A 13,218-nucleotide genomic window follows, 5' to 3' on the forward strand; every position below is an offset into this window, starting at 1 on the left:
CGGGGACGTCACGGGACACAGATCCTATAGCTACCCAGATGCCCCTAAGGGCTCTGCCAATCCCACCCCTGCAGCCAGACGGACCCCCTCGAATGGTATACACCCACCAACCATTCTACACGGCAGACCTGGTAACCTGGTCAAATCAAATGCCATCTTTAAGAGACGACCCGGACAAATGCCACCGCCAGGTCAGCGCTATTTTTTCAACCCATAACCCGACTTGGCCGGACGTTCACGTTCTCCTAAACGCCCTTTTTAACGAAGCCGAGAAGGCAGATATTTTAGCCAAGGCTGCAGAAGTAATTGAACTCCCAGACTATCAAACGGGGCGCCCAGAAGGGGTAACAGCACTCACAGCTCAATGCCTACGCGTCGAACCGGCCTGGGATTATAATACTACAAATGGGATCTGGTGTTTAAAGTTATTCAAGAAAGCGATCTTAGACGGCATTAAGGCTGCTGGGCAGCGTACCGTCAACTGGACAAAGGTCCAGACTGTATTACAAGGGACAAACGAACATCCGTCCGACTATTATACCAGGCTGGTATCAGCCATCAAGACCTGGGGAGGGATTGATCCAGATAACCCCCAGCACGAAGTTATAGTGAAAGGCTTCTTTAAAGACCAAGCCTGCCCTGACATTAGAAAGCCTCTGAATCTACAAATAGGGTATGACGGAAAAAGCATCAGTGAAATCCTCTCGATTGCAAAATCTGTTTATAATTCTCGAGATGAGAGGAAAAGAAAAGACCCCAAGCCTGAAGTTGAGCAGATCCTTGCCCTTAGTATGGAACCACACTCCACCAGGGGCAGAGGTTTCAGTCAAGGAAGGGGGGTCTGGGGAGGAGGACCTCCAAATCCCCATAGACCGTGGGGGCCTACTGCTGGAGGATGCTTCTACTGTCAAGAAGAAGGGCACATAAAAAGGTTTTGCCCCTACCTCAACAATATGGCCTATGGCGTACCGCATCCTAACACGGCCCACGGGTATGGAAACCCCACACCCACCACCTATACCCCTCATACCACTTCTTCCTCTGCCCCCTTCAACCAACCAACGCTTCCAAACGTACCTGCTCAAACCCAAAGACCCCTACCAGGACCGAGGACCCAAATGCCCGCAATAATTCCACCCACTCACCCCTGGACAAACGCCACCGCACCACCCTTGCACCCCCCTAACCAACCTCCTCCGGACGATCGAGAAACTTATTGACAATTAAAAGGGGATCCCAACCAAACTCAAACTATCTGTCCGATCCTAACTTTATCTTCCGAAGACCCGTTTTGCACCATAGAGATTGACGGCCATCCCTATCAATGCCTCTTAGATACTGGAGCCACATATTCCACTTTAACGAATAGCCATTTGGAACCAGGCTCAGAGACCAGAAAGGTTATGGGTCTGGATGGGATACCCCGTACTTGTCCACTTTCACGCCCATCTAAAGTTACCCTCGGACCCCTGCTCGCTGAACATACCTTCCTCCTAACCAGCAGCCCTGTAAACCTCCTCGGAAGAGACTTACTTTGCAAATTAAATGCGACAATTAAATGTTCCAAGGAGGGTATCTACCTACACATGCCTGAGGAATCTATTCCCGCATTTCAAGGAATAATAGCAGAAGAAAAAGCAGGCAGGCAATTTCCAGAGCTCCCTCCTGAGTTGGACGACTTACCCTCTTCTCTATGGGGCACTGAGTCAACTTCAGTGGGCCTCCTACTATCAGCAGTCCCCGTAAAAATCACCTACAAAACTGATTCACCTTTCCCGTGCACAAAACAATATCCTCTACCCAAGGAAGCCATCGAAGGACTAACACCCATGATAGAGGACTTCCTCGAAAAGGGGATCCTGGTTCCTTGTGCATCCCCATGCAATACCCCAGTGCTCCCAGTAAAGAAACCGTCTGCAGAAGGAGCCCCAGTCCGATACCGCTTTGTCCAAGACCTCAGACTGGTGAACCAGTTTGTCATACCCCGCCACCCAGTGGTGGGCAACCCAAATTCCCTCTTGAACGCCATACCGGCAGAGACTAAATGGTACACCGCTGCGGACCTATGCTCCGCCTTCTTTAGCATACCCTTGGACCCTGCCAGTCAATTCCTCTTCGCCTTCACCTGGGGGCCTAGTCAATTAACCTGGACTAGGTTACCCCAGGGGTACGTGGAGTCACCCGCGATCTTTTCAGCCATACTGCATCAAGATCTGCAGGATGTACACCTCCCTGCTGGCTCCTCCCTCTTGCTTTACGTAGACGATCTGCTCCTCTGTTCTACTAGTGAGGAAGCATGTAAAACTGACACCAAGCATCTCCTTGCTGAACTAGCCCGGAAGGGACATAAGGTGTCACCAAAAAAATTACAATACTGCAAGCAAGAAGTAAAGTACCTCGGGCACATCCTAGGAGTAGGCACCCGAAGCTTAGCCACTGATAGGATAGAAGCAGTGACAAAAATTCCCCTCCCAAAAACTAAGCGACAATTGCGGGGATTTTTGGGCATGGCTGGCTTCTGCAGGGCCTGGATCGCAGGTTACAGTGAAATAACGAAGCCCCTGTCCGCCATGACCCGCCAAGACCACCCGGACATCTTAATATGGGAAGAAGAAGCCTATAAATCTTTCGAGTGACTAAAGCGAGAACTAAGATCTGCCCCCGCCCTAGGTTTACCTGACTACAGAATCCCCTTCAACTTGTTTATCCATGAGCAAATGGGGGTAGCCTCAGGGGTACTGACTCAGCCTTTCCGAGACCAAGAGAGACCTGTGGCATACTATAGTCTGCAATTAGACACCACCGCAAAAGGGGCAGTAAGCTGCCTAAGGGCCATAGCCGCCGCAGCAATCCTCCTTGAAAAGGCTCAAGAGACGGTCTTAGGACACGAAATCATCATTCATGTTCCCCACTCTGTCTCCACCCTCCTAACTTTGAGAGGCTGTCATCACTTTTCAAACTCCCGACTAAACAAGTATGAAGCCCTCCTATTAACACCATCAAACGTCACCATAAAACGAGTCAACTCCCTTAACCCAGCTACCCTTCTGCCTCTCCCTGATGATGGGACCCCACACCACGACTGCGCCACCATAGTTCGTCAAGCAGAGAGACCCAGGGAAGATTTAGATCACCTACCTTTGGAGAACCCGGACCTAATACTCTACACAGACGGAAGTTCAAAGGTTGTGGAGGGAGAGAGGAAGACGGGATACGCCGTGGCCACTGATTTTGAAATCTTAGAATCCAACCCAATTAACCCACAGTATAGTGCTCAAGCTGCAGAATTAATAGCACTCATACGCGCCTGTGAGATCAGTGAAGGCAAGCGGGCTACCATCTACACCGACAGTAAATACTGTTTCGGATTGGTACACACTACCAGTCAGATCTGGCTACAAAGAGGTTTCCTGACGGCAGCTGGCTCTAAAATTTCGCATGCTGCCCTAGTAGAAAGGCTCCTGACTGCCATCCACCTACCTGCCGCGATCGCAGTTGTACATTGTAAAGCACACACCCGGGGTAGGGACCCAGTATCAAGGGGTAACAGACGGGCTGATAAGGCGGCTCAGTCAGCTGCGCTCCGCCCTCCGAACAACGAGTCAGAATTTCAAGCCCTACAAATCCCAGTCAACATAGATCCCACACAAATTTACAAGGAAACCCCTGAAGAAGAAAAGACCCTCTGGCGTTCTGTGGGTGCATTCGAGCAGGATGGTGTGTGGGTCCTCCCTGATGGCAGAACCGTCCTTCCAAAATCCTGGGTTCCAAAATTGGTGAGGGTCCTCCACCAACGAACACACTGGGGAAAGGGAAGGCTGATAGAGCATGTTAAGAGGTCCTGGTACGCTCCGGGACTTGCAGTTGCAGCCACAGCCGCATCAAAGAATTGTACCACTTGCAACTCCTTTAACCCTAAGCGACAACCCCGAACGCCACCGGGAGCCAGGCTGTGGGCATTCGTCCCCTTTGAAAGCCTACAATTGGACTTTATCGACCTACCGCACTGTCAAGGCTTCAAACATGCCTTGATCATAGTAGATAAGCTCTCCTCCTGGGTAGAGGGATTCCCCTGCAGGAAGCCCACCGCTTCTGTAGTAGCCAGAGCCCTCCTACAAGACATCATTCCTCGGTTTGGCATTCCCCGTCACCTAGACAGTGACAGAGGAACCCATTTCACTGCTCAAATAGTGCAATTAGTGGCAAGAGCTCTACAAATAAAATGGGATCTCCACACACCCTATCACCCTCAGTCTTCTGGTCAAGTAGAGCGCATGAACCAGGAAATTAAAATACAACTAGGAAAACTCTGTAAACTCACTGGACTGAAATGGGTAAATGCACTCCCACTAGTTCTTCATAATATAAGGAGTGCCCCAACTGGACCACTGAAACTATCTCCATACGAACTCTTATTCGGAAGACCTCCTCCCGTCTATAACACTATCTTTCCCCTCTCTGAACTCGAACTAGGGGAGACAGAACTCACTAATTATGTCATTCAGCTTCAGACACAGCTACAGCGCCTCCACCAGTACGCGGCCCTCGAGGGACAGAACCTACCCATCGACGTCGAAGCCCACTCCTTCCATCCAGGTGACTGGATCCTCATCAAAGTCTATCAAAAGGAACCCCTTCAACCTGCGTGGGAAGGTCCCTACCAAATCCTGCTGACATCACCAACCGCCGTGAAAGTAGGTGAGAAAAATTCCTGGCTACATCACACAAGGTGTAAGTCGGCACCCCCCCCTCCAGAGACGGAAGAAAACTTCGGCGGCGACTTCACCTTTTCGACTCCGCCCGCTTCGCCAACTTCATACATCGACGACGAAGATCAACAGACCGGACCAGATCGGGGCCAAGGTCGGGCTCAACAGACCGAACCAGATCGGGGCCAAGGTCGGGCTCAACAGACCGGACCAGATCAGGGCCAAGATCGGGCTCAACAGACTGGACCAGATCGAGGCCAAGGTCGGGCTCAACAGACCGGACCAGACGCCACTACACCCAACTGGACTTCCGAGATCATCCCGGACACCAACGCCATCAAACTCCGCTTTAAACGAGTTTGACAGCTCGCTTTGACAGCCACTTTGGCAGCTCCATAGGCTTCCGCTGGTTTTGACAGCTCGCTTTGACAGCCACTTTGACAGTTCCATAGACTTCCGCTGGTTTTGACAGCTCGCTTTGACAACCACTTTGACAGCTCCATAGGCTTCCGCTGGTTTTGACAGCTCGCTTTGACAGCCACTTTGACAGCTCCATAGACTTCCGCTGGTTTTGACAGCTCGCTTTGACAACCACTTTGACAGCTCCATAGACTTCCGCTGGTTTTGACAGCTCACTTTGACAGCCACTTTGACAGCTCCATAGACTTCCGCTGGTTTTGACAGCTCCATAGACTTCCGCTGGTTTTGACAGCTCGCTTTGACAGCCACTTTGACAACTCACTTTGACAGCCAGTTTGACAGCTCACTTTGACAGCTAGTTTGACACCTCACTTTGACGGCTTGCCTCGCAGCTTACCTCGACAACCCCGTAGACTGCCTCCTTCCTTTAACCCCGTGTGACTACGACCCGATTATGAATTTGATCCTTTCCCTCCTTCTCCTCGTCACTCTGACCAGAACGTCGCCTCTCTCATCAGACCACTGTACCGGACTACAAACGGATTATCATTTCCTGGATTACCACAAGGTCGAGACCGGGGGAAAGTCTAACCCTGACCGAATGGGGGACTTTGATTTCTGTCTCCCGGAATCCCGGACCCTTCTGCACCATTCGCTTGTACCCCGGCTCACGAACAATGAATATTGGGAACTCTTCATTCGAGATAAAGACCTACACCGCATCGGGTCAGCTGCCCTCACGCTTGATCACTCGTTTTACCGACTGCAGTGCTATAACGGGACATACCTTCTTTACAACAATGGGGAGGTCACGCGGAGCCCTAATTGGACCGAAAGCAAGGTACGGGGAGCTTCGCCGGCATACACGGACTCGAACCATCCCTCCAAGAACTTGATCTTCAGATTCCAATGCCTCCTTATGACCCCAGGACCTCGGAAGTCTCAACTCCAGGGACTTTGTCTGAGGCGGTTCTGTTGCTTGTGGAACCTTGGAGTCACCCATGAATGGAAGGGGGCCGAATACCTGGAAGGATGGCACACCCTTCACGCTCCCCCACATGGGACAATGTCGGACCACTGAGGTGCGGGGGCATCGCCAAAGACAGGCGACTCCTCAACACTACCGATCCCCTTCACCCAGTAGGTACCGCACCCCGGCGACTCGGCACAGACCCCTCCATCCCCGGAGAAGACCTCCTCTCATCCTGGGAACAAAATTCCTACATCAAACTCCTCAGTCAGGTGGCAAAGGAAGCACCCTATCCTGACTGTTGGATCTGCGCCCATGCACCCAGCCACCTCCAACAAAGCCTACCCCTGGTCCCAATGCCAGTAACCTTGGAACAGTTCCGTTCCGGAGACGTCACGTCCTGGAACCTAACCGCATTGAACCTGACACACCAATACCTGTATCTCACCGGCCCCACGAAAGGACCCCTCTGTCGTTGCTTCACCGGAGACGGGACCTTCATCGGATCTAGCACATGTAGTTCCAATTTGGAAATCCTACCCACCGGCGAAGTCACCGTTGCCGACACCACTGGCTCCCACACCTTCCCAAACCTCACTAGTGCTTGGGCCACTGTGGTCGGACACCCCCCCCCATTGGAAACCCCAGCCTACGGACTCTATGCTTCTGCAAGCTTTTGCCTCCGGGAGGATGGAATCCTACCTTAGCGGCTTATTCTGGGTATGCGGACACCGCGCATACACTTGGGTAAGCCCGCATATGTCTGGATCCTGTTTTGTCGGGTACATTGTTCCCGGAATCAGAGTGGTCCCACATCTACCCCCCGGGAGACAGAGGAATAAGAGAGAACAGAAGGAGCTGTCAGACCTGTCAGATGTCGCTGCAAATGGAGAGACGGTAGGCAGAGCCCTCTTTCCCGCTTATGGAGCAGGATCTAACCATGTGGACATTCTTCGACTCACCGACATCCTTCTCAAATTCATGCAGGAGGCAACCCAAATTACAGACTCCCTCGTGTCGGAACTGTCTGAGGTAAGACAGCTGAGTTTACAGACCAGAATTGCGACGGATTTTCTGTTGTCCAGTCAGGGAGGGACGTGTGCCTTAATAGGTACCGAGTGTTGCACATATGTGACTGATCAATCTTTAAATATCACCGGACATTTAAACAATATCCATGAACTAGCAGGAAGGCTAAACGACATACAGCATGAGGGACTATCCGATCTAGACCTGTGGGGATGGCTACCGAAGCTTGGATGGCTCCGACAATTGCTTAAGGTTATACTTATTACTGTCCTTATTGTAGTCCTTTGCATCTCAGTACTCTGCTGCGCTATCCACTGTGTGACACCTTGCTGTTCTCTCTTTCGCTGTCCTAGACAATCTGCCCCTCTTTCCTTCCGAGCCTATTCCCGTTCACACAGCGCCCCTGTCTTCCCTGAATATGTGCAGATGAGACACCTGGGAGAAGGGGAATATGAGATCACAGAAATATAGGGTGCGGAGAAAGGATTTGCAAGTTCTTACAGAACTTTAATGCGAATCTATCTCCGAATGGGGGACTGATACGGAAGGAGGGGGGGTACCTTTCTCGGTCCCTCCACCCACCACCAGTGGACCCGAGGCGATGACCTCGACGGTTCCCTAACCCCTCAAACCCCCACACTGTTGCACAAGCACCACACTGCACCCTAGTCCTGTAAATAAAGGACTTTCCCCCCTTTTTCTATACGGGCGAAATAAGCCCACCATCTTTCTTAAGCTTCCCTCTCGCTCCATTTCTAACGTGGGTAGACCGTGTCAAATTGTATCTCCCATTGACTATAATGGCCGCGCTTTGGCCAATCAGAACCGTGCATTCGCCGTGCAGAGGTAGCTCAGCTAGCTCTGCACGCCTCATTTAACCTCTTGACAAGTTGCTGACAGCTCCCCGCTGGGGGAACAATGGAACTGAAACCCCTGAACCCTTGAAAGTATCAAAGCTGCAACAATGTATCCATCCAACAATGGAACTGAAACTCCTGGACCCTTGAAAGTATCAAGAGCTGCAACAATGTATCTATTCACTTCCGACTTTGATTAATAATATGAGAGTGAACTTGAAATAAGCTAAAACTTCTAAAATTCATATAAAATCAACCATAGTACCGATTTCCTTCGTTCTGGTGTCAATCGACTCAGCTCTTTCAGGACTCTACGACACCCTACTTGCTTCCATAATCTCCTGAGCGGCAAGTCACGTACTCAGGAAGACCCTAATCCTGTCAGATCGTTCTGCCAAGCCCTTCCTCCGGGCAATGCCAGGTGGCAGACGGTGCATATCTGGACTATTGTTTTATCATCACCGGTACTCAGGAAGTGCTTATCTATGCATATCTCCTACTCTGCACACTACCCCCTCCCTTCCCTGAAATGCTAATGCGTGTAACCCCACCTTTTTATAACATATTCATGATGTAAGCTGTGAAACCCAACCTTCCCATAATGTATTCATGACGTTTCTTGCACTGTATTCTGGGACTTGGAGGGAACTTTTAAAAGTTGGTGTCACCCCTTTCTCGGGGTTCAATCTCGCCTTGAACCTGTTGCGCAATAAACCTTGGATCTCCGCATCTTGCTCCTGTGTCCGGCTGAGCTCATTTTTCCGCTAGGACCCGCGGACTTAGTCCGACGAGCCGGGAGGCTGAGCAGACTCGCACCCGGAATTTTTCCGTAACAAGGCTTATTGTTGTGCTTGGTTGAAGCTGCTGCTGCCGACCTGAGCGGGATGCTCAGGCCCCAGCCAGGCAGCAGACACTGCCTGCTTGTTTTTGCATTATGTCTCTAGCCGTGGCTGCTGATCAAAGAGAAGGCTCCCCCTCGTACTCTCTTGGTGCCGTAGGGGTGGGCACCCCAAGAGCCACATCGAGGGGTACCCCTAGCAATGCCGTAAAGGCAGCCAACAGGATTAAAAAAAAGGACCTTGTCTTCTAGCCAGAAGGTCCCACCTATGAAGTTAATTATCTGTAAGAAAAAAGTGAGGGATGATGGCCCCTCCACCTCTGATGCCAGGCCCTACAGGACCCTCCCTAAGAAGAAAAAGCGGGCATACACAGAGGAGTTCACTGCTGAGAGTGATTCTTCCCAGTCCAGTGACGCACTATGTGCAGAAATTGCTGCGTCAGAACCGCAGCCTGCAGCGTCGCCTGGCTAGGGCTAAGGAGCGCTTAGATAAGTCTAAGTCCCCTCGTCGACGCTCTCGCGAGGGTAGGCATAGGCATAGGTCACCTGTTTCGAGTTCATCAGACAGCTCCTCCAGCCCTGATTCGTGCAGAACACGTCGCAGGAAGAAGAGGTCTTGCAGATCGAGGAAGCATGGGCCTAAGTGCAAGAGGGACTCCTCAGATTCTTCAGATCTTTCAGGTACGTGTGATTCCTCCAGTGACGAGTCAGAAGAACGGTGCAAAGGGTACTGGGTTACTACCCACAAGGCCCCTGGCCTGCCTAGTTGGAATTGGGAACTTTGCACCCAGCGCCAGCGCCGTGCCTTTGGAGCCAAGGAGCCATGTGGGGAGGATGGGCTTGATGCGAAAGGGAAGGTGCAGGCGTCTAACTTCAAGACCACGGATCAGCCTCCTGGCATCCGGCTTAAAAAGAATATACGCAATCACATTCTAAATGGGGAATTTGTGGACTTGTTTGCCCTGCTCTCCCCGGCTTATTCTTGTAGTTCCAAGTTTAAGCCTGAGTCGCGTTGCAAGAAGGAGAAGGCAGTGGATATTGATAGAACTTTTGACAATTGGCTAACTGCTTTCGCCTCTTACATGGGATTGCTGGCCGCTGCTTACCCTGATAGGGCTTGGCACTTGGCTAACTATCTGGGCATTATCTTAAAAGCTAAAAAAATGGCAGGGGACTCAGCGGCTTTGGCTTACGATGAGCTGTTCCGTGAGAGGGCTGTTCCGTGAAGAACCCACGGCCCGTTGGGACATCAAAGACAATGATCTTTGGTCCGAAGTAGTGGCCCCAAACTTCCAAAAAAGGGCTTTTGGGGAGAAGTCAGGTAAACCCCCCTCCAAAGTGCATAGGGTGGCTATATCAACATGTTGGGAGTTTAATAATGGGTTGTGCAGCAGGGACCGATGCCGCTTTGACCATGCTTGTGAGCGTTGTGGTGGTCCTCACTCACGGACTAAGTGTTTTCGGGCTAAGCCCCCTTTTCGCAGCTTTCGAAAAACAGGATCGGGGAGTAGAGCCAAGGACGCCAAGGGAGACTCAGGAGCCTCTACCTCTGGAGCCCAGCAAGCCAAGGCTGCCTCCCGAAAATGAGGTATTGGGAGGAACATTCTAAGTACCTACAATCAGAAAACAATAGGGTCTTGGTTTGCATAGTCTGCCACCTGGCCATGCCCAGAGGAAGGGCTTGGCTCGGTGATTTGGCATCAATAGGGTCTTTTCTGTGTGTATGTGACCTCCCGCTTGGGGAATTAAGGCGGGTACTGGGTGGTTTCTGAGTCCTTGGAAAATGAGGCTGATTCGCGGTGGAAGCGAAAGAATCGGTGATACTAGTGATTTTCTATGAATTTTTATGTTTTTTAGGCTTTGTAATACGGTAGCTGTCCATTAGGAAACAACTGGTTACATTGTATCAAGTTTGATTGGATTAGCAAGGTTACAAGGTTTCAGTCCGTTGTTCTCTCAGCGGGGAGCTGTCAACAACTTATCAGAGAGCAAATGAGGTGTGCAAGAGCTGGAGCTGAGCTGTTTCTGCAGAATCAGAGCGTTGCATTGATTGCCTAGAGGCTGCATTCGAAGCGGTCTGGTTGGCTAGAACGCTCCCTTATGCAAATAGAATGTTCATTCACAAAATACACTGGCTACTTATCCGGTCTACTCGTACAAGGGGAAAAGGCACCGTTATTTTGGGGGTTTGGGTTTCGTGTGGTGCTTGGTGCAATACAGTGAAGGGGTCAGGGGATCTCTGCAGGGCCGGGCACCCTTGAGGTCATCGCCTCGAGCCCCCCCGGAGTCCTCACTGAAAACAAGACTTCACATATATGCCTCCCTTCTGTTCCATAACAATTTAAAGAAACATAGTATGATGAACTCGCGAGCAGGATTTGAGATATGAGCAACAGAAGTAATTAGATTATAATACTGTGGTTATGATTTAATAGAAGAGAGGGTGTAGCAGAAGGAGAAAAACAACTCCTCCATGGAAAACTGTGGGAAGCAGATAAAAAAATCAAGAAAAGATGAAATTGTGTTTTGATTGTATATGCTAAACATCTGGAAACTTAACAAAATATAATTTTTAAAAAGAGATTTCACCCCCTTAATAATATAAAGTGGTATGGAAATGAAAACACTACTATTACTACTACTGACAATATATAGCAATGATGGTGATAATGACTTTGAGGGTTTGGGGGGCTTTTTTTTTACAATCAAGTGGTATATAAATTGCATGAAATAAAATAATGTACTGATCCCTCCTTTCTCTCTCTTTCTTTGTCAGCTGGTCTGAGAAATATCAAGGTGCCCCATGATATTCTTGTAAAGAAGTTGGTAAAATGCGGTCTTGACTATGCTACTACTCAGTGGATTTGTAACTGGCTGACTGACCGAACCCAAAGGGTGCTCATCAATGGTTCCTCTTCATCCTGGAGAAGAGTGACTAGTGGGGTGCCACAGGGTTCTGTCTTGGGCCCGGTCTTATTCAACATCTTTATCAACGACTTGGATGATGGACTCAAGGGCATCCTGATCAAATTTGCAGATGACACCAAACTGGGAGGGGTGGCTAACACCCCAGAGGACAGGATCACACTTCAAAACGACCTTGACAGATTAGAGAACTGGGCCAAAACAAACAAGATGAACTTTAACAGGGAGAAATGTAAAGTATTGCACTTGGGCAAAAAAAATGAGAGGCACAAATACAAGATGGGTGACACCTGGCTTGAGAGCACTACATGTGAAAAGGATCTAGGAGTCTTGGTTGACCACAAACTTGACATGAGCCAACAGTGTGACGCGGCAGCTAAAAAAGCCAATGCAATTCTGGGCTGCATCAATAGGAGTATAGCATCTAGATCAAGGCTCTGGTCAGACCTCACCTGGAGTACTGTGTCCAGTTCTGGGCACCACAGTTCAAGAAGGACACTGACAAACTGGAACGTGTCCAGAGGAGGGCAACCAAAATGGTCAAAGGCCTGGAAACGATGCCTTATGAGGAACGGCTAAGGGAGCTGGGCATGTTTAGCCTGGAGAAGAGGAGGTTAAGGGGTGATATGATAGCCATGTTCAAATATATAAAAGGATGTCACATAGAGGAGGGAGAAAGGTTGTTTTCTGCTGCTCCAGAGAAGCGGACACGGAGCAATGGATCCAAACTACAAGAAAGAAGATTCCACCTAAACATTAGGAAGAACTTCCTGACAGTAAGAGCTGTTCGACAGTGGAATTTGCTGCCAAGGAGTGTGGTGGAGTCTCCTTCTTTGGAGGTCTTTAAGCAGAGGCTTGACAACCATATGTCAGGAGTGCTCTGATGGTGTTTCCTGCTTGGCAGGGGGTTGGACTCGATGGCCCTTGTGGTCTCTTCCAACTCTATGATTCTATGATTCTATGAAATGGGGAGAGCAAGGCTACATGCAATTGGTGAAGGGCACTGGCAATCACTGTGGCATAGACAATCAAGCCAGCTAGCCCGCCCTGTAAGCGTCTCAAGAGCCAGGATCCCACCCCTCCTGACCTGCCCCACCTGAACCTTCTCAGGTTTGCACAGCTATAAATCCTCAGTTGTTAAACATGCAATTTCACGGTCACCGAGAAAAGCTGAAATTGCAAAGGAAATCATGTACTATTATTACCTGCTGGGCTTCCTGACTCTGCCCTGTTCCTTAGTTGTTGTTTTTAAAAGTCTGTGTCCTGCATATAATTCTGATGCACACGTTATCCTTGTACTGCTTTCTATTTGGCAGCGACAACCTGCATTTTGTTGCCTTATTAAATAAATGTGGAATTCTGAAATGCCTGTTGTTGCCGGAAACTGTGATGAACTGCTTGGGGAAAGTGGCAAATGAATATTTTAATAACTCAGTCGGTAGAGCATGAGAATCTCAGGGTCATTAATTT

The 13,218-nt window shown here is 49.8% G+C and overlaps 1 pseudogene; it reads left to right on the plus strand.

The window, feature by feature from the left end:
- The window catches only part of LOC128406031 (procathepsin L-like), a 94,123-nt pseudogene extending 81,322 nt beyond the window's left edge, over positions 1-12,801 (plus strand).
- Positions 12,802-13,218: the final 417 nt, after the last annotated feature.

Source organism: Podarcis raffonei, chromosome W, assembly GCF_027172205.1.
Source record: "Podarcis raffonei isolate rPodRaf1 chromosome W, rPodRaf1.pri, whole genome shotgun sequence".
In the NCBI taxonomy this organism is placed as follows: Eukaryota; Metazoa; Chordata; class Lepidosauria; order Squamata; family Lacertidae; genus Podarcis; species Podarcis raffonei.